Raw genomic sequence first — 25,009 nt, 5'->3', positions numbered from 1 at the left:
ATCTGAGAGTTCAGACAAAAAGGTGGAACAAAAGTGTGATGGAAAAGAACGCACTTCTCTCAGAACAGTCCCGCAGGTCATTTTTAGTCCGTCTGTACCAGTGACTCACCCGTTAGGTCTGCGAGCGGTTCCTGAGCCCCTTGATGCTGGCAAGTTGAGGGGAGGAAATGTTTCGCACAAAAATGGCCAGGGGTGAACTTAAATAAACAAGCCTAATGACAACAAAGATGCAGAAAGATTTATCAGGTTGAGAGACAAGAAACTACTTTTACTAGGTAAGCAAAATGATTATGTGTTAAGAGTTAAGTGCATTTATATGCACAGGTATAATTGAGCTACAATGGGTTTTTGCATAATTAAACTCTAGTCATAAAGCAAAATTAAATATTTGATGGACTAAACACATGCTGCCTGTTACCTGTCTTTCAGAGCAAGCAGACAGCGTCAAGGCCAACTGAAGTCAGATTAACATCTGTGTATGCTGAAAAAGTCGAGCTACAATTACATTATCTACACACTGTACAATTTCAGTTAGATTTTGCATTTACACGACACCTAAAAAGTCAAATTATTGCTTTAGTCTGAGTTACTGCTCATATAAACATATACATGCCTGATCTTGGAAGCCAAGCAAGGTTTGAACTTTCAATGTTTCTGTAATTGTATTTAGTTTTTGTTACTTCGACAGAAAGAACACACAACATTTCTAAAAAACACTTTATAAACATTTGTTATGGCTGTGTTGATTTCAATAATTTTATTTTTTCCAAATTCTAGAATAAAATTTTTCGCCATTTGAACAAACCAAAACCAAAGCCTTAATATTTAGCACATACCTCATACCGCAGCGTTGTGCTATGGACCCAAATGATTCCTCAAATCATGTGGCTTGTTCAGGAGAGGTGTGCTATTACTTTTCTAAGATAAAACAGGTATAAACAAACCCTTAGACTTACATTGAATAACTCCAGCCTTATCTAGAGACCAGAAAATTGTCTATATATAAGGTTTATATTTATATATATATATATATATATATATATATATGGTGGCTGTTTTGAATTGAGCCTGTTAGCAAACACCCTAGAAACCGCAATGAACGCCCTTGCACATAGCAACGCCCTAGCAACCACTCACAACATTGTAGCATCGTAGTGAGCAAGCACAACAAAAGTAAAATATATTTTTTTTTAAATAATATTTCTGTTCTACAATGCAATGGTCATAACTTTTTATTGTTACGTTGATAAAATTCTAAATGTGAAGGAATTTTTTTTTTTAAAAAGTAGAGGGAGGAGGAGGACATTTGAAGAAGAGAAGAGAGCGGAAGGAGAAACAGCATGAAATGAGGTGTCTGGAGCACATACCCACAGGAATGGTGCTGCTCGATACTTCTAAGGCTTTCAGTTGTACTAAATGCATTATTCATTCGGCTCTGCAGTTGTGTCACTGGCAGATTGAGACGTACCCCTTTTTCATGGCAGATACAGACACAAGCATTATGCCGAGGAGCCATTCAGAAAGCTCTGAACTTACACAAATGCCTTGCTCTTGCATGGCACATCATTTATTCAAAGTCATTCAAATTACTGGTCATCCACATCCCACATTCTACACCAATATATCATCACACCCACAGGGTCATCCCATCACATCCATGCAAACCTGGATGTAAAACAATCAACAGGTCCTTGCAGCAAAGAAACTGGAATCTGGAAAAAATCTGGAATAAGCATTGAGCTGTTATCTGTTAGATACACACAATTTTAGATTGCAAAAATAGAAGCACAATATATTTTTGCCATCACGTATCACTTATTTTAATCTTTAAAAATATTAATAATAGCATGTTATATGGATCTGTTATCTGCTAGATGACAGTTCTACATTGCAAAAAAATACGAAAACATAATTTTGCCGTCATTTAACTCATTTTAATCTTTAAAAAATGTTTAGCAATTCTCAAATTCTTATATGTTGTGCTACCTAAATTAACTTGTAACATTTTAAAATAATTATTTTAGTTTTTTTATTATAAACAAATAAATAAACTTTTTTTTTCATTTATATATTATAAATAAATATTTATATATTAAAATAAATAAATAAATATATATATATATATATATATATATATATATATATTTTTTTTTTTTTTTTTATTCTACCATTAGCCATACCATGAAAATAATTATTAGCTTATCGGTAGCAGGCAGAATTTTAAAATCATGCAACCCAACCAAAAAAAAAAAAAAAAAAAGAAAAAAAAAATACGGAGCCTCGCACATGACATGCAAGAAAAAAAAATTAAATTGTGCGCACGATTTAGCCTACTATTTTTTTCCTGCATGTCATGTCTGGGGCTCTGTAAAAAAAAGCTTTTAGGCTAATTGGAAAAAAGAAAGAAATTATACTACATTGTGATGAATATTAAATACTGCACTTCTCTTAGCACTGCTGGATTTTATGACCTGTTCAGGTAAAATTATAACTGTGCATAAAAATTTGTTTTTACAGAAATATTAATAAAAAATAAATGAGCATATCTGTCATAAATTTGTAGTGTAGAGAGAGTGGACTTTTTCAGGAGACTCTTTTGTCTTTGGTCTCCAGTATCAGATGAGCTGCAGTGATTTTCATGACAGCAACAAGGCTTTCGCACTGACTAGCCAGGTTGGATTCTAACTAGCAGCAGTACCCAGCTGTGGTAATTATCGAGATCACTGCGACTGGAATGGTGTCATTGGGCAGTGTGTTAAATGTAGATCTCAGCAGGGCCGATGTGGGCTGCACAGCGTTAAGTGTCAGCAGTGGGTGAATGAGTGATATTTGTGCCAGAGCCGTAAAAGAACGTCAAGCACATCACGGCCCCGTGCCTCCGCTCTATACAGCCATCAGTCAAACACCGGCGTCTTGGCTGCACATAAATGAGCAAACTCAGACACACACAGTTACACACGTCACTGCAGTGAGATCGATGGAAGTGAAAGAGCAGACTGGCCTTTTCTGAACATTTTCTGCATTTATATTGCTCAGAGGTGGTTCTTTTATGAGGCTTAATGTTCTCAGTCATGTTTCACTGAAGTATCAATTTCGTCTCAGATGTTTCTCCCAAAATTTGGCACAAAGGTGCAGACAAATTGCCTCAGAAAGAATTGGATGAGAAATCTTTGAGTTAATTTTGAGATCTCTGATATTTGATAGTTCTCAGATTTACCAAGTTGCCGAAATTTAAAAGTGCCCCTATTATGCTTTTTTTTTTATATATTACCTTTCATGCAATGTGTAATGTAGCCATCTGTTAATGTAAACAATCTGCAAAGTTGTGAAGCCAAAAGTGCACCATAAAGGAAGTTATTGTCTCTCAAAAGAAAGAATCGACTCTTCCGTGATGGTCACATGTCGCAAACTAACACATTTGCCTAATGCCCACCTATGGTCTTCATTGGCTGCCTGCGAACAACGTCTACTTTAACCCTCCCTCATACACTGTAGCTGGTTCTTGTTGTATACATGTCGAGAAGAGGCTGTTTTCTGCTCTGCAAAAGCAAATTCTCTTTGTAAACACTTCCAAAGGATTAGGATGTAAAGAGTCAATGGTTAAAACTAAAATACAACAGCAGAATAACATTTTCACGATTGCTTCTCAAATCTCTGTAAGGCCTAAATGGGATTTACAAAACACCATTAAAGATAGGACAATAGCCACTTTATTTGGACCAACTTGCTCCTCAGAATCACAGCCTGTAAGCATGATTTATTATTGATATATATATTTTCTACCGAGTGTTCAAAATGCGTTTATATTGTGTATGTCTCCGGCTAACTCCGTCTTACTAAAATACTTCTACAAATCATCTGTGGGCCACTATTACCTAAAATTGTGTTCATTAATGCAGATTGCATAGTATTAGTAATGCATTAGTAATGATAAAGGATGGAGCAGGATTTGTTTTGTTTGTTACATCAGTCATTCACGTTAGTGCTCGGCGAACGTTAGCACTATTATTACATACCGCAATAAATTAGAAATATACACATCAGTTTGTTGATGGACATACACTTGTTAATGCTGATGGTGAACGTCATGATGAACGTCATATTGAGTAGTGTATCACTGAGTATCGTCCTGCTCAAGTCCTTGCGATGGAGGCTCGGGTTGAATAACTAGTTCTTCCAATGTTTCATCATCAGACTCGCGGTCGGATTGATATGGTAAAATCGACGCCATCGTTACTGTTTTTACAGAGTGTACAATCGCTGAGCTTTAGGAAGCTGAATCAACTATGGTTATGGGCATTTTGCGTCCAACAGCCGCTGTAAGCGGTAGACCAATCATTACAGACTGGGCAGTCTGACCAATCAGATCAGATCGGAAAGGAGGGGTTTAGAAAGAATCGAAGGAGTCATTTGAGAATCATTGAAAAATGTGGTGATGTATATTATGAGAAAATGAAAGCATTTTTTTTTACCTTTGATGCATGTAAACCTGTTATAGGAGACCTCCAAAACAAAATTAAGAACCTTTAAGGCGAGACACCCCAGGTGAATAGAGTAAAAACATTAACTAATAGATATCACCATACTACCCCACGTGATTGATTACATTACAAATTGCAAACATTTTTTGTATTACAAGTTTTCTAAAATGTAATGTTTAAATATGCAAATGAGGCATTATCTAATTAAATATGCGCTAATTTGCATACATTTCTAGAACAAAAATCTGAATATTGGATGACGTCAGGTTCACAGTTCTCGTTTAATTTTTGGGACATATTAAATTCAAAGGTTTTTATAGAGGGAATTTTGGATATCTCTTTTTATCACTCCATAAATCAGAAAATACAATCAACAGCCAGAAAAAAAAATATTTTCACCATTTTTTTAGGAATAAAATGTATAAAATCAGGCAAATTGTATATCAACAAATCCCTCTGTAAAACCTTCAGAATATAGATAGTAATAAAACTGTAAAGTTTGGTTTATGTAAGTTCTGCTGAAGTGGAGTTTCCTGACTCAGAGCAGGAGAAAAAACTCATTTTGAGAAAACGGCCTTTAAAGATATTTACTGTAATTAAAAATCTATAGATGCAAATAGATAAAGTGCTATAAAATATACACTTAAAAGTGTATTTTGGATGTTTTCTTTCCACCAGTCTGAAAAAACACTTTATAAAAAGCCAAAAAGTGCAAAATCTCAAAATTGACAGGTGCTTGAAAAAACACCATATTAAAATATCATAATAGGGGCACTTTAGGAGAAAAATGAGTAGTAGGATTTATTTTTTTCTCTCCATATAATCTCAATGCTGTCTACAACTATGACATTTAAGTTGAAGTGTGCAATTTTTTGCATCACTGACTAGAATTGCAAAAATAATATTGCTAAACAAGTTTCCTGAACACATTCAGTGTGCTACTAGTCGAACAAACTCACTCTAATGGTTTAGCGAATGTTGTTGTTGTAGGGCTGGTCAGGATGCTCAAACAAAGAGAGTTTACAATTCTATTGATATCTGACTGGTTTGAGCTTGGACATAAAATGCTAAAGAATAGGAGAATATAGGAAAGCATGTGTAGCTGTGTGTGTTCCCATTTGGTTGCATGTGTCTTGTCAAATGTATTCCCGATTCACCAGTGACAAACTGTTCCTTCTTAATTGCTCTGGGCAAACTACTAGAAGCAGGCCAAGCATCTCTGAGAGGTGAATAACTTTGCACCCTGATCAGCACTGCACATTTTTTTCTTCTGAATAATCAAGAACATAATGCACTGAAGTGAATTTTCCCCCTAAAAATTTTGGTGTGCTCAAGAGAGCTTATTTTAAATATAATTTTTCTCCAACTCAAAACCCAACATCTGGGCAGTGTATTTCACAGGAATGGAAACACGACTCTAGTGGGTGATTTATGCTGTAGGGTAAATGAGTGGAGAACCTGGGCCACTTGAGTACTAACATTACAGCACAGAGGAGAGCACGCTACATATTTCAGAACAAAACATCTATTCAGTTCTGTTTCTGTGAAAGTCAGTGTGGCAGATGAGATGTCTGGACTTATTACTTTGTCAAGCTCCTTAAATAGAAGGGTGACCAGGTTTCTCATGGTGGAATATGGGACGGGATGGACAGGCAATATATAAAGAACAACGAAGCAATTACAAACAATAGGGCAAATTCGATAGTTACAAATTAAATAAACTACGTTTTTCAGGTACAGGTTTACTTAACATGTATACATTTATTTAACATCTTTTGTTGTTTGATTAACATGAAAGACAGGCAAGTATTTTATGCTGCTGTCACTTTAAGACAGAATGGATCTAATATACTGGCACATATCCGGTTTTCCCCGAGCTGTGTACATTCACTTAAAGGTGCTCTAAGTGATCCTGGGTGGAGTAACTTCCTGTTGACGCTCGAAGTGTTGTCAAACAAAACAGAGGCTAGCTAGACCCTCCCTCCTCCTCCTCCTCCTCCCCCTCCCCTCCGTGCTTCCTGAAACAGTCATGAACGCGCATTTAAAATCATTCTTGTCGGTTATTGGCTGGAGCATGTTTATTATGTTTTGTGGTCCAGACTGCACCAGTTTGTTTTTATTGCCGTTTTTGAGCTTGTGGCGACTACAGAGACCGTGTTTTTTTACAGTGTGTTCAGGGGACAGGGAGCTAGCGGATAGTGAGGAGATGTTTGCTGTATGTGACAAAAAATGTTTTGGCCTAAAAACGCGTGACATCACTTAGAGCACCTTTAAGCCATAACCAACTGTATATATGTGAGACACTCCACATACTGGGCATTTTGACATCTATGTTTGTATTTGATATTTAAGGCGCAAAGAGAACCGAATTCGGGATTACACACTGTCTGAGAGAGCGTTTCTGGTGTGTATCATTCAGCGCGATTCCACATTAAGTTCTTTTTTTTTCTTCCACAACTTATTGTGCATAGTTACGGAGCCCCGCACATAACATGCAAGAAAAAATAAATAAATCGTGTGCACGATTTACTAATTCATTCCGTTGATTTACTAATTTGTGTGCACGATTTAGCCTACTATTTTTTTCCTGCATGTCATGTCCGGGGCTCCGTACATAGGAACTTTATAAACTCTTTTTGAAGATCCTTGGTAAATGTACACTCTAAAAATGCTGGGTTAAAAACAACCCAAGTTGGGTTGAAAATGGACAAACCCAGCAATTGGGTTGTTTTAACCCAGCAGTTGGGTTAAATGTTTACCCAACCTGCTGGGTAGTTTTATGTAACTCAACTATTGTTTAAAAATTACTGTATTGTTTGCTTAAAATTAACCCAAAGTATGTTGTAAATTAACATTTATTAATATATGAACATTTATTAAGTTTAATGAATAATAAAACAAACATTTAAACATTAAATTGCCTATTAATAAATGTTTACCTTTTGATTATTATTGTTGCATCTAGTAATTATGTGTCTGATTTTTAATTTCCAACCTATTTTGGGTTCATTTTAAACAAACAATACAGTAATTTTTAAACAACAGTTGGGTTAAATAAAACTGCCCAGCAGGTTAGGCAAATATTTAACCCAACCACTGGGTTAAAACAACCCAATGGCTAGGTTTGTCCATTTTCAACCCAACTTGGGTTGTTTTTAACCCAGCATTTTTTAGAGTGTACACACATGCTTCTTTGACATCTTCATGTCTGACTCAATCTCCTCCGTGCTCTATAATATCCCAACTTCACTAACTGTAAGTTAATCGATGACGAATTGTGATTGGATGGTAATTTTGTTCTACAAAATATACTATGATGAGATTGGATACCTTTGATTAGGCTATTCTCACGTGACAGAAGACTACTAGCAAAGTCAATTTAGGAAAGAAGAAATACGGGACAAAATTTGGGACGCTAAAATAGAGCTGAAATACGGGACTGTCCCAGGGAAAACGGGATGTCTGGTCACCCTATTAAATAGACACCACATCAAACTTTACATTAGAGCACATACTATCTTTTAGTACTACATTTTTGACTCAATTTTCCTGTCACACTGAAAATCAAGGCAAACCAAGACAAAGATTTCTTTCAGCGCCAAGTGCCCATGATCCTTTGCAGAGGGGTTAAATCCGAGCTGACTGTGTAGCATCTCAGCGCCAGTCAGGACTCATCCCAGACCTGGTTTCCTGCGCTAATCTCTGTCCCACATAAGCTGCTTCCTCTGCTTACACAGCTCTTTACTACAGTTCAAGAGAATAAGAAATATATGAAAGGTTTAAAAAAAAGAACGACTGAAAGAACGCTTGAAAGAGGAATGGTCGAAAAATATAAGAAAGTCAAAAGAAAGACAGCTTGTTGAACTATGCTGATAACGACAGAACTTGTGAAATGCACCCCTGGGTGTTTCCCTGCCTACAGCCTGAGACGGAAGGATAGGCTCCAGCATCCCTGACATCCTACATAGGACAAGTGGATGGATTGATAGATGAAAAAGAATGGATGAAAGGTCAAGAGGTAGGACCAACAAAAAAGAGAGAAAGAAATATATATGAAAAGGACATAAGGTCAAAAGAAAACATGGAAAAAAGGATGAAAAAAAGAAATATAGGAAGATAGAAAGGCAAAAAAGAACAACAGAAAGAAAGAAAACAAGCAAACAACCATCTGCAGCTATACGGAGATGTCTTAACTAGAGTTAAGACAACCTTCTCCTAAAGCTCGGCCTATTTCCTTGGTGGTCAGAGCCCATCTGCAGTGTGCACCTGTCCCCACTTAAGCAACAGGAGCTCAGCTATATGGTGTGTAAGGAAATCCGATCTGGAAAATAAGGTGAGGCTGTCAAATGTAAGGGTGCAGCCTGTCTTCAGTAAATACAGTCATGTTGATTCAGCTTTCACAACTCATCGGGGTGCCACTTACACAAAGCTTGGACTGAGCTAAGACTTTCAACATATTGCTCCTCATGTACATGGATAAATCTAGAAAAACCTACAGATATCTGATCAGAGGCTATTTTCGAACATTTCTAGATTACAACCACATTCATATTGGAATGATATTTCATATTTATAATCATATTAATCAAAGCAGACTGATTTACAGACCTGTCTGTCCCCTCCAGACGCCTGATCCTTTAGGACGTGGCGCTGTAAAAACCGGCCCAGGTGATTTACAAGCCCCATCTCCGCGTACAAGAGCCTTCAAGAGCCACCCTCCCCCAACAGCCGGCTGTCCTGCTCATGTCATAAAACACCAGGTAAAGATGCTCACTGCCCCAGACGGCAGAGAGAGAGGAAGAGGAGCAGAGAGGAAAGGGATGCTGAAGGCCCAACGGCTAAAAGGACTGCATGGCCCACATTCCTCTCACTTATCTGGGGCAGCTGAACAGAAAGTCATTTGGCAGAAAAGGCCCAGAGAGAGAGAGGGAAAGCAAGAGCACAGGGTGCCAGCACTAAGACTAAAATAATTACCTGTCACACCGGCAACAGTGTGAGCGGCAGACGCATTTTGCCCCGTGAAATAATATGGAAAGATTAATAGTTCTCTCTCTATCCAACTTTCTCCTCTCTCCTGGACAACTCTCTCTCTCTGCCTAACATTGTCTACACACAGGGAATTCTGAGCATATGTTGATTAGCAGATGGAGAAAAGGCACAGCAAGAACAAAAATACTGCAGACCTTGACAACAAAGAATGTAGATCAAGAGCAGTAATTCTCAGCCAGAGGTGTGTGTGTACCCCAGGAATATTTAAGCAGGTTTCAGGGAGGATTTGGAAAGACTTTGCCTTGTTAAACCGTGAATAAATAAAATATTATATTTTAAAAACTTTTAATAATAAAAAAATTGTATATTAAAAATACATTTTATTATGAATACAAAATAAACAAACAAAAATAATAAATAATATTGTATTAAAATAACTTAAGAAAAAACTATTAAATAAAATAATACTAATAAATATTAGTAATTATTATTATTATAAAATATAAAAAAAAAAGAAAAAAAAAATCACATTACTAATTGCACTGTGTAGATCTACTGTTCAAGACTTCATGTTGAAGGGAAAAGTTTTTATTGGCATATTACGTAAATATTTGTTGTAATATATTTTAGGCCTGGGACACACTAGACGATTTTCCAATCTTAACCGATTTTAAAGAGGTGGTTCATTACGATTTCATTTTTAACTTTAGTTAGTGTGTAACGTGGCTGTTTGAGCATAAACAGTATCTGCAGAGTTACAGCGCTGAAAGTTCAATGCAAACGGAGATATTGTCTTTTAAAGTTATGGCAGTTTAATGCCTACAATTACGACCGGTTTGGACTACAACAAGCTTCTTCCCGGGTTAGTGACATCATAAACCCTGCAATTAACATAAACCCTGCCCCCGGGAACAGGCAACAAAGTGGGCGAGGCCATGTTGCGCGGCGGTGGCATTAGGGAAGAGGAAGAGTTGTCTACACCGGAGGTGGGGGATAATAGAACACGTTATAAACAGTGATATTGTCTACACTGGATGTGGCATGGAAGACAGCTTCCAGAATCTACACAAGTTCAATGCTGGATTTGTACAAAGGCTATTACTGAAAGATGAAGCAGTTCCCACTTTAAAAGCAGAAGCTGCTGTTTATCGGCCCTAAACTGTAAGTACGTTTTATTGTTTGTACATGTCTTTTAAATGTATAGTTCTGTTGCTATTTTTTGTTTGCATCAAGGACGTAAACAAAGACCATCGCAGTTTGGCTTCACTAGCCAGTTAACTAAATTCTATTGCATACTTCTCCAACAAACTTCTATGTTCATAGACAAACAGTTGTTCATGCTATAAATTAAACAATACCTTTATGAAAATGCTACTTCTCAGCCATGTATTCGACTACAGTAAAGCTTTAATCAGGATAAAACCGTATATTGAAAGCTAACATAAACAGCAGTAACATTTACAAGTGACAGCATATCTAAACACTGACACAAGCACAAAAGGAAATACTTACCATTCAGAAACGTCCTTTAAAAGTCGTGCTTGCAGAGGTTCTGCTTGACCCTCTTCATTACTGCTATCTCGGTCTGATTCGGGCTCAAAATGGTACGGCAATATTAGCCATTATTCACATAATGTGAAAGCATGCAACTCTTGCCCGTAATGGTAAGGGGCGTGGCGTTTCCTTACGACGTGTGCTAGATGCTTCAGCAAATCACAATACACTCAGCCAGCTAACCAATCTGAGCCCATTGCGTATTTTGAAGGGAGTGGTATCATAGAACCAGGAAGTCAAACCGGTGTTCAAATGACAATGGAGACAGCGGTGTAGAATAAAGGTACAATATATGAAAAACACAGCGTTTTTTTTTTTTTTTTTTTTAAATGAAGCATTAAAACATGTTAAACTGCGCCCCATAAACACAATCAAGCCTAGAAAAAAAATCAGTGAACCACCCCTTTAAAACTGTGGGAGACCACAGACATAAGGGCAGTTTCAACCGATTTTTAGCATTATAATTCCCCGAATGCACACTCTGTAAGATTCGTCTAGACCACGAGACCACACACCTGTTGACTGTAGAAACATTTTCACAGTGAGAAGAGCTCTAAGGGAGACTCGCGAGATCAAACGTGAAGAAAAACAAATGGAGGACGATCAACATCATCAGCTGGCTCTCCTGGCGTGAGTTTTGCTTTACGGAAAGAAAAACAAAGGAGAAATAAGAATATGGGTGTTCTTCTTTCTCAATACTTCACTTTCGTGGCATGTTTGTGGCTGCAAAGTTTCAGCAATAGAAGCACACAACATCTGGTTGGTGAAGCTTGCTCGCTCTCATTGGTTATTGCGGGTATCAAGTCAGAGGTAGCCCGATCAAAAGTCGTAAATATCAGACATGTTTGATATTTATGATTTGGGATTGTGCAGGCTCTGACGCAATCGGGACCACAAAAATAATCGTAATGACACCACACAATTTAGGATTTTTTGGACAAAAAGTCAGTTGCGACTTGCGAGAAGCCTTGAATCGGGCCACAGCCCCAGATCACTGGGGGTTGCAAATCGGACCCAAAATCGGGCTTAAAATCTTCAAGAGTGTGGCCAGCCTTACTTATTCTGTTGGAAAAGAAAACCCTCAAAAAAGATAATCTTAACCAGTATGGCCAGGCTAGGAGACCAGCCAACCACCTTAAGCTGATTTAAGTTTTTTTCAGTAATGTATTTTAAAAAGTAATGATATAGTATAAAACCATGTCATGGGTTTGATATTTAGGGAATACATGAACTGATTAAATGTATATTTTGAATGCAATGTAACTCGCTTTGAATAAAAGTGTCTGGCAAATACATATACGTTCATTCAAAAAACTACACTGATTAACAACTAATTTGATTATACCACACATATTAGTTATAATGTGTTACCCAAAACTGTATATACAGTAGAAATGATATGAAGTATATCACAAATCCCTGCCAGGAGCTATGAATGTAAAAAGAAAATATACATGAAATACTTTCCAATCACTGTGCTCTGTTGCTTATGTACATTTTATGTAAAAAAAGAAACAAGAAAAAAAAAAAAGGCAGCGGGTGTTGCTGCAGGCAGGCAGAGTTTAGCCGGGCTGAGTTGAGGTGTGGTGTTCAGAGCAGCTGTGGGGGCCTGACCGCAGGGAGAGTTGCAGTCATTCTTCAACTCCCTTCGAGACACATTCAGCCATCACACCCCATGACAAAACAAACAAGATCTGTGATGATTGGAGCACGGCCAGCTTTTAGGGGAAAAAAAGAATAAATAAATCTCCCTCCATCAAACCTCGTCATCCTGCCTAAAAGCTATTAGTGCCCAGGAGAGTCACGCACCCTCTGACTCCTCTCATGGTGGGCTGGCAAATTAAATTAATAAACGAATCAAATGGAGCAGGGCTGGACTCTGGCCCTTTGGCCCGTCGGACAGAATGTGCACCTCTCTACAAAGTTGTAAGCATAGACATATTATTGTTCTCATATTTCTCCTGAGGATGAAGAAAATTGTCCTGGCTGTTAAACATTCTAGCCATTTCATGTCTCTTGAGAAATTTGGGTCATTTGTGATTTTTAAATAACAGTTTTGCATAGTACAGCAAATAGGAAACATCTGATATGTTATGGAAGTGAGGATTGAGATACTATACAGCATAAATTTCACTATTTTGCTAAATATACTCACCAGCCACTTTATTAGGTACATCTGTTTTACTGCTCGTTAATGCAAATATCTAATCAGCCAATCACATGGCAGCAACTCAATGCTTTTAGGCATGTAGACATGGTCAAGATGAAGTTCAAACTGAGCATCAAAATGGGGAAGAAAGGTGATTTCAGCGACTTGGAAAATGGCATGGTTGTTGGTGCCAGACGGCTACTCTGAGTATTTCAGAAACTTCAGATCTACAGGGATTTACATGTACAACCATCTCTAGGGTTTACAGAGAATGGTCTGAAAAGGAGAAAATAGTAGCAGTTCTGTGGGCAAAAATGCCTCAAAAAAAGATTGGTCAAACTGGTTCGAGCTGATACAAAGACAACAGTAACTCACAAATAGGGCTGTGCGATATGACGATATATATTGTTACCACGAAAAAAAAAAACGTCTATCATTAGAGATTTTGCTAAATCGTATATATCGTAGTATGTAAATATATTGCACTATTGACACTTCTGAGTGATGAAATGCATGAATGAGAATATAAAGAGCGGGACGTGCTTGATATTAAAAGAGTTATAAGCAGAATATATCCTGAAAATGAACTCGGTGCAGCACTCATACTGACTGGCATACTGCCAAAGTGCACGGATGAAACCTGCCTCTCTCAGAAGGCGATCACGAATTAGAGACGTGCTCGATGTTAAAGTGTATTAAGCACAATAAGTAGGGGTGGGCGATATACTGGTAGACACGATTAGCCGGTAGCAATTTGTCAACTGGTAGAGATTTTGGACGATAATTTCTGTATCGTGAGGTTGCTATGCTGCGTGGTCACGAAAGCTTATAATTTGCAAGAGTTTTTTAAGCATTGCGGTTTAAAAACAAGGGGTTTTAAACCATTTAAGTGCAATTAGCAGCGAAAGACAACTCATTTCAGCATATGCTCGCGCTCTCTGAGAGATTGTTTCCCAGCGCTGTCCGAGAGACGCGCGACATGAAGCCGCTGCTAATAGAGCGTGCGAGGGCTGAACGGAGTACTTTTTGACGCCTAATTGGGCTTGAACTGTTAAATACACATACCTATGTGCCAAAGTGACCATGTATTTGCAAGTAAACAGAGTGATTTATGTCTTAAGTGAAGGTACAGTTGAGAAAGACAAGGCTCGAGTTAATGGACCTGTGCAGTCAGTCTTAAAGGGACAGCATCCAAATTTACCTGCTGTCATTATTAATGCTAATCAAATAACAAAAAAGAGAGAAAATCTCTCACTGCTTGCTTTTGTAACTTTTATAAGAATAAATGTACATTTAATTTACACAGTAAAGACGATGCATTGTTTTTTATACCTTTGATTACTTTATACATTTTCTAGTGCTTTAAGTTTTTTCATGTAGGTCTATTTCTGCATTGAAGCAGATGGGGTACAGCAGCAGACGACCACACCGGGTGACACTCCTGACAGCTAAGGACAGGAAACTGAGGCTACAATTCTAATAAAGTGGCCGGTGATTATATATATAATATATAATAAGAAATGTTACTTGCTAACCCCAAACAGATGTTAATGAATCATGCTCATAGTTAAGATAATAAATTGCACCTGTGGTTACCCCGGTAGGACACCTGTGTGAACTTGAGGGAAACTGACTTCTTACAGCCACTAAAATCACACTGACAACAGTTAGTTAATAGTAACTGTAACAATGGCTCACAAAAAGTTAATTCTGATTTTATTAATTTGCACATTTAGACTTTAAAGCCGCTTTTCCACTGTCAGGCCAAAAGGTTCTCACCGCGTAACCATTCAATTCCATGCCGATCCGGGCCAGTTGGTATGGTTACGGTTTAATTTTCCACTGTGGGGCTGATAACGGCCGCTCTTTGGAACGTAATGCAAAAGCATCAGTCATTGCCTTGGTAACGCAATGGTTTACTGATGATATGAGATGTAAATAACAACCATGTTATGGAGGATGATCAGATATTTCTTTTAATTTTATTATTAATTTGTGTTTACGTCACTCAAATAAAGCGCTTAGCCAGCAACAGAGAAACTGGTAGCCAGGCAACAGCCAATCCTGAGTGGCGACGTCACTTCACGGACTCTACCAGTAGGAATTCTGGGCCGAGAACGATTTGTAATCAGGATCAAGTGGAAACACAACTGGAGCCATTCCTTACCATTCTAAGAACCATTCAGCCTGATGGTGGAAAAAGCTAATGTGTGACACGAGCATCCAAATCCTTTTAGGGGACACTGTACAATAAATACAGTCAAAAATAGACCTAATAAAGCAAAAAATAAAACCCTGGCATGGACACTGGACATACATCTGTGACTCCAATCTTGTTTGGATCTCTGACCCAGCTAATGTTACATAATTTATTTGTAGGATCCTCTCAGACCATGGGCTGACATGTGAGCATGCAACGGCATTCCAGGGTCTGGAAGGTGACGATTAACAAGAATAAACGGCATTCAGTCTTGTGTTCTGTGGTTGTGCATTCCCGTCAGTGTCTGGAGAGCATGTCTTTTCTATTCCATTTCTCAGTCTTTACACAAACACAGACCAGGCTCTATAGATGATGATCGATGAAACCCAAGACAATTATCCCAGCAGAGAAAGCAAACGCACACTGAAGCCGGTCTAATGCTAAATTGCAATCACATAAAAATATTCCTTATATCAATCACAGAGCTGCTCTGATTGGTCACAAAGTGCTACATATATTTTGTCTAGTTCAGCTATGGGTGACAGGAATAATAAACTTATAGGACTATACTGTACAATTATCACACATTTTCTCCAAATTGCTCATAATTGCAGGCACGAGTTGTTATTTTAAGCTTGGTCCTATGTTTTTGTAAGTCACACCTATTGGAGCTAAAGGAAAAAAGGCTATATTAATCATTGAAGCCCAGATTGTGTGCACATTCTGCATCAGCAAGCACAGAAGATTTGTGGTTGCCCTAGTGATTGCACATCGTGAGAGTAACTCCTGAAAAAATGGCCTCTCTTTGCACAGCGACTGCAAACCGGTCCAAACGCCATTAAAGGAATAGTTCAACCAAAAACCATTTATTCACTTGCATGTCGTTTCAAACCTGTATGACTTTCCTTTTTCTGTGGACCATTAAAGGAGATATTTTGAAGAACAGTTTTTGAACATACAATGAAAGACGATGGGGTCCAAAACAACACTGAGCCCACTGTATGGACGAAAAAAAAAAACATTCTTCAAAATATCTTCTTTTGTGTTCCACAGAAAAAAGAATGTCATACAGGTTTGGAACAACATGAGGGTGGAATAAATAACAACACAAATGGACAAGGTTGCCAGGTTTTCACAATAAAACCCACTCAATTGCTACTCAAAACTAGCCAAATCGTGTTTCAGGGGGGATTCCCTGGTAAAAATCGCATTCCGGGGAGTAAAATCTGCATTTTTGGCAGGCTTCCCCAGGTAAAATTCGCATTCCAGGGGCTAAATATCATGTTATTTGGGGTCACTTCAACCCGCGGACATGAAAAACCCGCAGCAATAGTGTTTAAGACGCAGACTTGGCAACACTGCAAATGGGTGAACTACCCATTTAAATGCTACCACTTTCAGAAATGGCATGTGGGCCCTTAACTAAAGAGTAGTGAATACAGAGTCAGACTTGTATTATAAGTGGTGTGAGGAACTTCCAGAATAGTTAAACAATGTCATGGAAATGCAGGGTATGCTTGGGGGTCGGGTACCATTTGCTAAATTATCATCCTCAGAAAGGCACTGATCAGTAGACCAGGAACAGGCCCACAGTAAGATTAAAGAAACACATAGCCATGCCTCGTTTAGACAGTCCCCTAGGAGGGCAAGAAACGCTACAGTGGGCATCTCACATTTATCCAATATCAGCAGCTGCTGGACCACCCCCGCCCTCCCCTTCACTACCCTCCCAGTCCCGCTGGGGCATTCAGCAGATTTTAATTTCACTTCTAGCTTCTGTTCTGCAGCTTGTGCTTTAGGCACACAAAAGCATGAGTTTCAAGTTGAACGTGAGAACCACCTCATCTCCTGAACCCTATTAGCATATGAATCCTCTAGCAAAATGATGGAATGGAAAGAGGGACGGGAAGACACAAGAGTGTGACTGAACAGGAGGCAAAGTGTGCCCACCACAAAGTTAAAATCTCAGGCGAGTTTTTTTTTTCGGACAAAAAGGCACAAATTACGTTCTTTTGTTCTTTTTCAAATATGCTTGGTTCTTTGGGCATTATGCTTTTTTAGCCATTCTTTTTGAAAGGTTTACAAGCTTAAAAAGTACGACAGGGAATGCTGTCATTTAAAATGTTCTTTTATGAATATAAAAATTCCATGTGAAAACAAGTGATGCTTGAACTTGACCTTAGCACACTCACTGTTTGTGCAGGTAAAATGTTCCCATCTGGAACTAGCTGTAGCTCTGAAAGGGGTTTGAAAGAAGGTTATAACTGCTATTTGGCCAGGGATTCATCCTCACAGATCATTTATTGGCTGAGCAGCTAATCTGCCAGCAAACCCAAGATTGACCCCATTCTTCAGGGTTGATCTGATGGGTCTAGCTGGGGTGTTGCTGGGGGATATACGATGGGGGGGGAAGAAATGACAACAGTTGCACTGACCCGATCAGTCTCTCTCAGCATGGCAACAAAGGGCCCCATACTTGTTCTTCTCCTCTCCAGCTGCGGACAGAGAAACACCGCTGTCAGCAAAGCAGAACAGGAGTAAATACACACAGAACAAATTGATGTGGACCCTTGTGACAACCAAAATGATTCATGATGGCTTAAAGTAAGTGTGTGAGTAAAATGTCCTTCAAAAATTTACTATGCAGGTCATTAAGAGTCAAGGATATCCAGAAATGTAAAAAAAAAAAAAAATCTTTGTTATTAAAGCATCCTGAATGTAGTCGGTTAAAATTTATTCATGTTGATATGAGAGATGTTCATGTTGACCGTTTAACCGTTAGTGAGAATTTTGACCAATTAATATCAGTTAAATGAATTAAAAGGAATGTTTTTTAATAATTTTTTTTCAAGTATTTTTTCCAAGTATCTTTTAAAGCAGTGGTTTAAAAAAAAGAGCATACACACACACACACACACACACACACACACACACATACTTGAATACAGTATCTCACAAAAGTGAGTACACCCCTCACATTTCAGTAACTATTTTAGTATATCTTCTCAAGGGATAATACTATAGAAATGAAACTTGTATATATTTTACAGTAGTCAATGCGCTGCTTGTATAGCAGTATAGATTTACTGTCCTCTGAAAATAACTCAACATACAGCAATTATTGTCTAAATAGCTGGCAACAAAAGTGAGTACACCCTAAGTGATAACAGCTCTACATCTTTTAACCATGCAAAGCCACATGTCCTATTCATCATGTTCATGTGTTTGTCTGCTTGATGGGACAATACAAATTTGCGTATCTTGTATTAGAGCAGTTAAAATTTGGTGCTTTGAGTACAATTCTCTCATACTGACCACTAGATGTTCAACATGGCACCTCATGGCAAAGAACTCTCTGAACGGTAACACCTTGAAACTGAGTTACAGTACAGTGGCCAGGGTCATACAGAGGTTTTCCAAGATGGGTTCCACTCGGAACAAGCCTCGCAAGGGTCGATCAAAGAAGTTGAGTCCTCATGCTGTGTGTCATGTGCAGAAGCTGGCTTCAAAAAACAGACGCATGAGTGCTGCCAGCATTGCTTTAGAGGTTGCAGAAGCAGAAAGTCAGCTTGTCAGTGCTCAGACCATATGCCGCACACTGCAAAAAGTCGGTTTGCATGGCCGTCATCCCAGAAGCAAGCCTCTTCTGAAGCTGGCTCACAAGAAAGCCTGCAAACAGTTTGCTGAAGACAACCTGTTCAAGAGCATGAATTACTGGAACCATGTCCTGTGGTCTGATGAGACTAAGATACTCTTGTTTGACTCAAATGGTGTCCAGCATGTGTGGCGACGCCCTGGTGAGAAGTACCAAGAAAATTGTGCCTTGCCTACAGTCAATCATGGTGGTGGTAGCGTCATGGTCTGGGGCTGCATGATTGCTGCTAGGACTGGGGAACTGCACTTCATTGAGGGAAACATGGATTCCAACATGTACTGTGACATTCTAAAGCAGAACATGATGCCATCCCTTCAGAAATGGCAGTTTTCCAACATGATAACGACCTCAAACACACCACCAAGATGACAACTGCCTTGTTGAGGAAGCTGAAGGTGATGGAGTGGTCAAGTATGTCTCCAGACCTGAACCCTATTGAGCACCTGTGGGGCATCCTCAAGCGGAAGGTGGAGAAGCGCCATGTGTCTAACATCCAGCAGCTCCGTGACAGTGGTGCTCACACAAAATATTGACACTTTGGTCACAGTTTTGACATGTTCACTTAGGGTGTACTCACTTTTGTTGTCAGTTATTTAGACAATAATGGCTGTATGTTGAGTTATTATTAGAGGACAGTAAATCTGTACTACTATACAAGCAGCACATTGACTACTCTATAGTATTGTCGCTTGAGAAGATATACTAAAATGGTTGCTGAAATGTGAGGGGTGTACTCACTTTTGTGAGATACTGTATATGGTTTACGGGGACTCTCCATAGACGTAATGGTTTTTATAAGTAAATATTGTGTAAAATAAGGATTCAATTTCTTCAAAAAATATTTGTCATTTTAGCCTGCTCTCAAGAGATAAGCAATGGCATTGGCCACTGAAAAACCCATATTCTTCAGCCACTACCAAGGGTCATGGAATATGTTCCAAATGAATCCAATAAATGCGAGACAGCACACATAAAATTGTTGTACCAAGCAGATAGGTGTAGATTTATGATCTGTTTTTATCATTGGTAGTCTGCTGGACCATTACACAACACAAAGCGGCATCAATCTCTACTTCTGTCAGGCCATTAATGACGATGGCGGCCGCTACCCCTCTTTCTCTCTCTGGCCAAGTCCCATCAGCTTTTTGTTCATTCTTATTTTATAGTGATGAATGACTGATGTTATCGCAGACTAGGAGACAGGCTTTTACAAGCATGGATTACTTCTGTACATGACCAAAAAATACCACACTATAAGAGGCCAAGAGCATTAGATATAAGCACATTGCCACAAAGCTCTTCATTGTGACAGCAGACTATATAAGCACCACACATGTAAGGGGATCATATTGTTTAATGTCTTCCACAAGACATCATTTATACATTTTTATTTGTCTTTCTCTCTGAGTTTGCAGAGGACTGGGGATGCAACAGTACAAGACGTGAGCAAGGCTCAGAGCAGCTGCCCATGTCATTATTGCTCTACACAGCTTTTATCATTCCCATAAATCTGGTTCTGCAGAGTCCCATAAAATGGCAACCTGTGAGTGTCTGGCACTCCGAAAACCCCGTGGAGAGGGAGAGGGAGAGATCGAGACGGAAAGAAAGAAGGAGAACCATGGGAGCTGTTAACCTGACTAATGGCAAACTCCACTTGTGCGAAAGCCCAGCGGACTTCATGACCGCGTTTACTGCTGCTACTGATGAGTAAACAGAGGTGAAAAAACAGAAACTTGGCATAATCAGTTTCAAAAATGATGACAACAATACATACTCAGTTTAAGTGCTGAGTAGTTTGGACTTGAGTTCTACAGGAAAGCAACTAACACAGTGTCCTAACCACCAGGCACAAAGCAGTGAAGAGACATGCAACATTTAAACTTTGGCGTAGGCCCCGTCCATAGTACAATCCGGAGGGTAGCAGACGTTTGCAGATCCTGCCTGAAGATGAACGCCGGCGATGGTATCTGCGAACACGATAGTGGGTGGGAACAGAACTTATATACTTAGGTGACGTGTAATGATTGGTTAGAAAATGAGCAATGACGTGCATTAGAGTCTTACGGGTAGAACTTCCGCTAAACGCTCCCATTTCTAATTCATTTGGGTATATTTCAATTATCCATTCAATAGTCCATTTTGCTTGTATATGAAATAAATTTGGTGCTCAAGAAAATGTCTTATTATCAATGGCAGTTCAAACAGTTGTGCAGCTTAATATTTTTGAGGAAACTGTGATACATTTTTCAGCATTCTTTGATTAATAGAAAGCTCAAAAGATCAGCTTTTATTTGAAATTGAAATCTTTTGTAACAATGGAAAAGTCTTTACTGTCACTTTTTATCAATTTAATGCATTCTTGCTGAATAAAAAAATCCTAATGCAAATCCTAATGCAAAAATCCAATTTTACGAAGCGACGCAAGTGCTTTTTTGGTTTGCGCAAAAAAACATTACCACTTTATTTACAAAATGGTAATCTCCAATGCTCATTCATGCAGTGTCTGCTCTTGCATCAACACAACACACATGAGTCTTGGTGCTCTCGTGAACGTGTTGGAGATTAATATTTTGAAAATAAAGTGGGGCTTGAAAGTGGTAGTTGCATAGGCTGTCAATGAAGGGACAGAAAGCTTTCAGATTTCATTAAAAAGATCTTCATTTGTGTTACGGAGATGAACGAAAGCTTTGTAACGACATGAGGGTGAGTAATTAATGACAGAATTTTTATTTTTGTGTGAACTAACTCTTGAAGGTCTGGCTACACAAGACTAGCCATTAGTGGCTAATATTTGTTGCAACATTGAAACTTAAAGCAAAGACGTGAAACATTTAAAACAACACCCAAATTCAAATATCAATAGCAATATTGCTGCCAGTTGCTGCTCATAAACCTTACAGAAACTCACATGTGAACAATACCGGCTTCCACTACAGCATATGCTACTTTTATCAGCTGATCTCATTTCACACTCAGCCTTCAAATCCATCACAGGGACAGGTAAGATAACTGAGAAAACAAAGAGCTCAGGAATAATATTGCTTCCAAGGGTAACGACAGAGTCCTGCAATTGTGGGAAAGGAAACACCTCATATAATGCTCAGGACATTCTTAAAAATAGGAAAATGACTGCTTTCCTTCAAGGCTCAGTGGTCTTCTGTTGTATGCTTTTAGCGTCGTGTTAACAACTGAACTCTCTCACCCCATACTCAAAACACACAGCTGATGTCAGTATGATAATGTTGCGTGAGCAATGACGTGTGTCTGCCAGACCAAACAAAAGATCTGACACATTCAATGTACTTTGGCCCAAAGCAGAGTGAGCTAAGACATCATAACAACAGGTTGAGGTCATCCTGCAACCTCGTTTGCAACAAAGCTATCATGCTACGGTAAATACTACTTAAGATTAACATTTCAGGACACCTACACTGAGTTCTTAAAAGTGGTGACATCTTTATATCCCTCTGTCCTATGCGGAAAACCAGTTAAAGGGAGCCTCCACTACTGCACATCATCATTGCCTAAATTAGCGGTTTTTAAATGTTCCTACTTGACCCAATACAGAAACAAAGTTTTTTTTCCTCCACTCACACAAAAGTACATAAAAATGTCTTTAAAAATCAAACAATTAAATTACCCTTAATATAAACACAATAAATTTAAATATGAATAATATAAATTATTATGAATAATAAATAAATTATATATCTCAGCATATAATAAATCACAGGACAAATATGTTTATCCTCATTGCAAGTGAACTCTGTAATAGTCTGTGACATATTTTCTTTCACATTACATAATTTTGTTCATGTTTTTTAAGGATGAAAGTATGTCATGCAATCTGTTCATGTTGTCATCTTCTTACCAGAAATAATTTCACAAATTCAGACTAAACTTTTGGGCCACAACCATTGACCTGAGAACCCTTCCTTGGTTCAGTCTGGCTACAAGATTTCTAAAGAGGCACATGCACATAATATCTTTGTTTCCTTCAGTTTAACGCAATAATTTATCTAAAAAAACATTTTAAATTAATTAAGTTTAAATAATTCATTGGTTGGTGGTTGAAAGGTTGCAATCAGGCTGTCATTTTGGCACCACATAGGGTGTGTTCACACTTGACATGTTTGCTTCGATTAAAACTAACTCTGGTGTGATTGCTGTGTTATTGCGGTTCATTTGATTAAGTGTGAACGCTGCCATAAAAACCCTTGCGCGCACCAAACAAGTGGACCGAGACCCCTGAAAGGGTGGGTGCGGTTTGACTGAAATATGAAATCAACACGGTCCAAAGACATTTAAACGAACCAAAAACACTCCAAAAAGGACAGAATGTTGAAGCATGCCTGTTTTTTCCTGTTTTCTCATCATAGGGGTTGTCCATTACAGTTTGGTACAGGTGTCAGAAACACATTCTCTTCACGAGTTCTCAGCCGGTCAAAATACCATCATATGTACTTTTTTTTTGCATCTTTAGGTTCGGTCTTTAAAATGACAGTGTGAACGTTAAGCGAACCAGGACTAAATGTATCGTTTTCTTTTCTGATCCGGACCGAAACAACCAAGAGAACCAAACTACAAGTGTGAACACACCCTTAGATTTAAGCCAGCAATTAAACTTGAGTTATTAATTTTAGTGGGTTAACCTTTTAAAATTATCTTGAGCTGTCTGCATCTATTATCATGAACAGTTCAAGGATCTCCAGCAAATTTATCAATTTACTAAATGTTTCTGGTTAGGAAGTGAATTTTAAAATTTAAAGTATATATTGTGATGGGGAAAGTTGAAAAAATGGAAACGTGCCCACTAGGGTTGGTCAATGTCTACCAAATTGGCATCAGATGATGTCTACAGTGAAACATCACGTTGGACCATGACATCGGGGTGGGGGGTTCACATTTGTGTTAACCTCAACTTCCAATGGAATGAATTAAAAATGCTCATTTTGCTCCGCGCCAGTGGACACGCACCGTTAATGTGGCAAAAGAGAGAACAGGCACAGAGTTGAAAGGGCTTGAATGAAGCGAGTTTGGCTTTAGATAAAACTACTAGAAGTTATAGCACTTATTACCACGTACGATCCTGAGTGCTTGTGGTGTGATCAGCACCACCGTTTTGATGCACTGCTCACTTCAACTAGAAACAGTGAAATGGTGCTACCGTTCTGTCTAGCAATCCGGATGGAGACATGGCCCGCCATTTGAATATCAGTGGTTTAGTTTGTGTAAAACATCTAGTAGCCTATAATTTGTTTGCCGTTTTTTTGAACAATCAAATCTTTACTGTTTAAATTGTGTTCATTGAACTGTTTTGAATATAATTTGTATTGTGATCAGGAACAACATTATGTCACATTTGTTGGAGGGGAATCACAATGCCGGCTCAATTTCGTGATGTCTGTCAGCCATCGTTGACAGACGATGGCATCATCTGTCGGCCCAACCCTAGTGTCCTCGGTTTTCTTGTAAGACATATTTGCTTTCATTTAAAGCAAACATAATAACTGACCACTAACCAAGAGTGTCTGGGTCCATAAAAAGACACTCTTCCTTAAGTTTATGATTTTTTTTTTTTTAAAGTGATGAATGTGTGTAATTATCTAAGTGTTAGAACAAGTACCTAAGAGTCAATGATTTAGAGTGCAAACACGCTTTTCATATGTAATATTGTGTAACAGTTACTTACAAACAGTGCCAAAGGGTGCAATGAAAAGAAACCATATTAGTGGGTTATGGGATTTTCATACTGCTATTTGTTGCCAAGCAGCACTTCCCAGATGTGAATTCCCAGTATTAAAGTATGGGAGTGAGTGTTATGTCTGGTGAGCCTTTATGAAAAAACAAACAGGCTATGTTGGAAAACACAGCTCATCTCTTCATCTTCTGCTGGACAAGGGAACTGCCCAACAGCTGAGAGGGAAAATGATTTCATGGACTGTTCATGGTTTCCCCTCTGAACAATAAAATAAGAGAGG

The 25,009-nt window shown here is 38.5% G+C and overlaps 1 long non-coding RNA gene across 2 annotated transcripts in view; it reads left to right on the top strand.

Annotated features, from left to right (window-relative positions):
- The window catches only part of LOC125248988, a 29,736-nt gene extending 5,494 nt beyond the window's left edge, over positions 1-24,242 (top strand). For both annotated transcript variants that reach the window (XR_007180467.1, XR_007180468.1), the window contains exons 2-4: positions 9,107-9,241; positions 17,869-17,977; positions 20,437-24,242. This is a non-coding gene — a long non-coding RNA (uncharacterized LOC125248988). The remainder of the gene's footprint in view (positions 1-9,106; positions 9,242-17,868; positions 17,978-20,436) is intronic.
- Positions 24,243-25,009: the final 767 nt, after the last annotated feature.

Source organism: Megalobrama amblycephala, linkage group LG16 (genome assembly GCF_018812025.1).
Source record: "Megalobrama amblycephala isolate DHTTF-2021 linkage group LG16, ASM1881202v1, whole genome shotgun sequence".
NCBI lineage: Eukaryota > Metazoa > Chordata > Actinopteri > Cypriniformes > Xenocyprididae > Megalobrama > Megalobrama amblycephala.
Note: the sequence above shows the minus strand (reverse complement) of the source record. Positions and strands in the feature narration are given on the sequence as shown.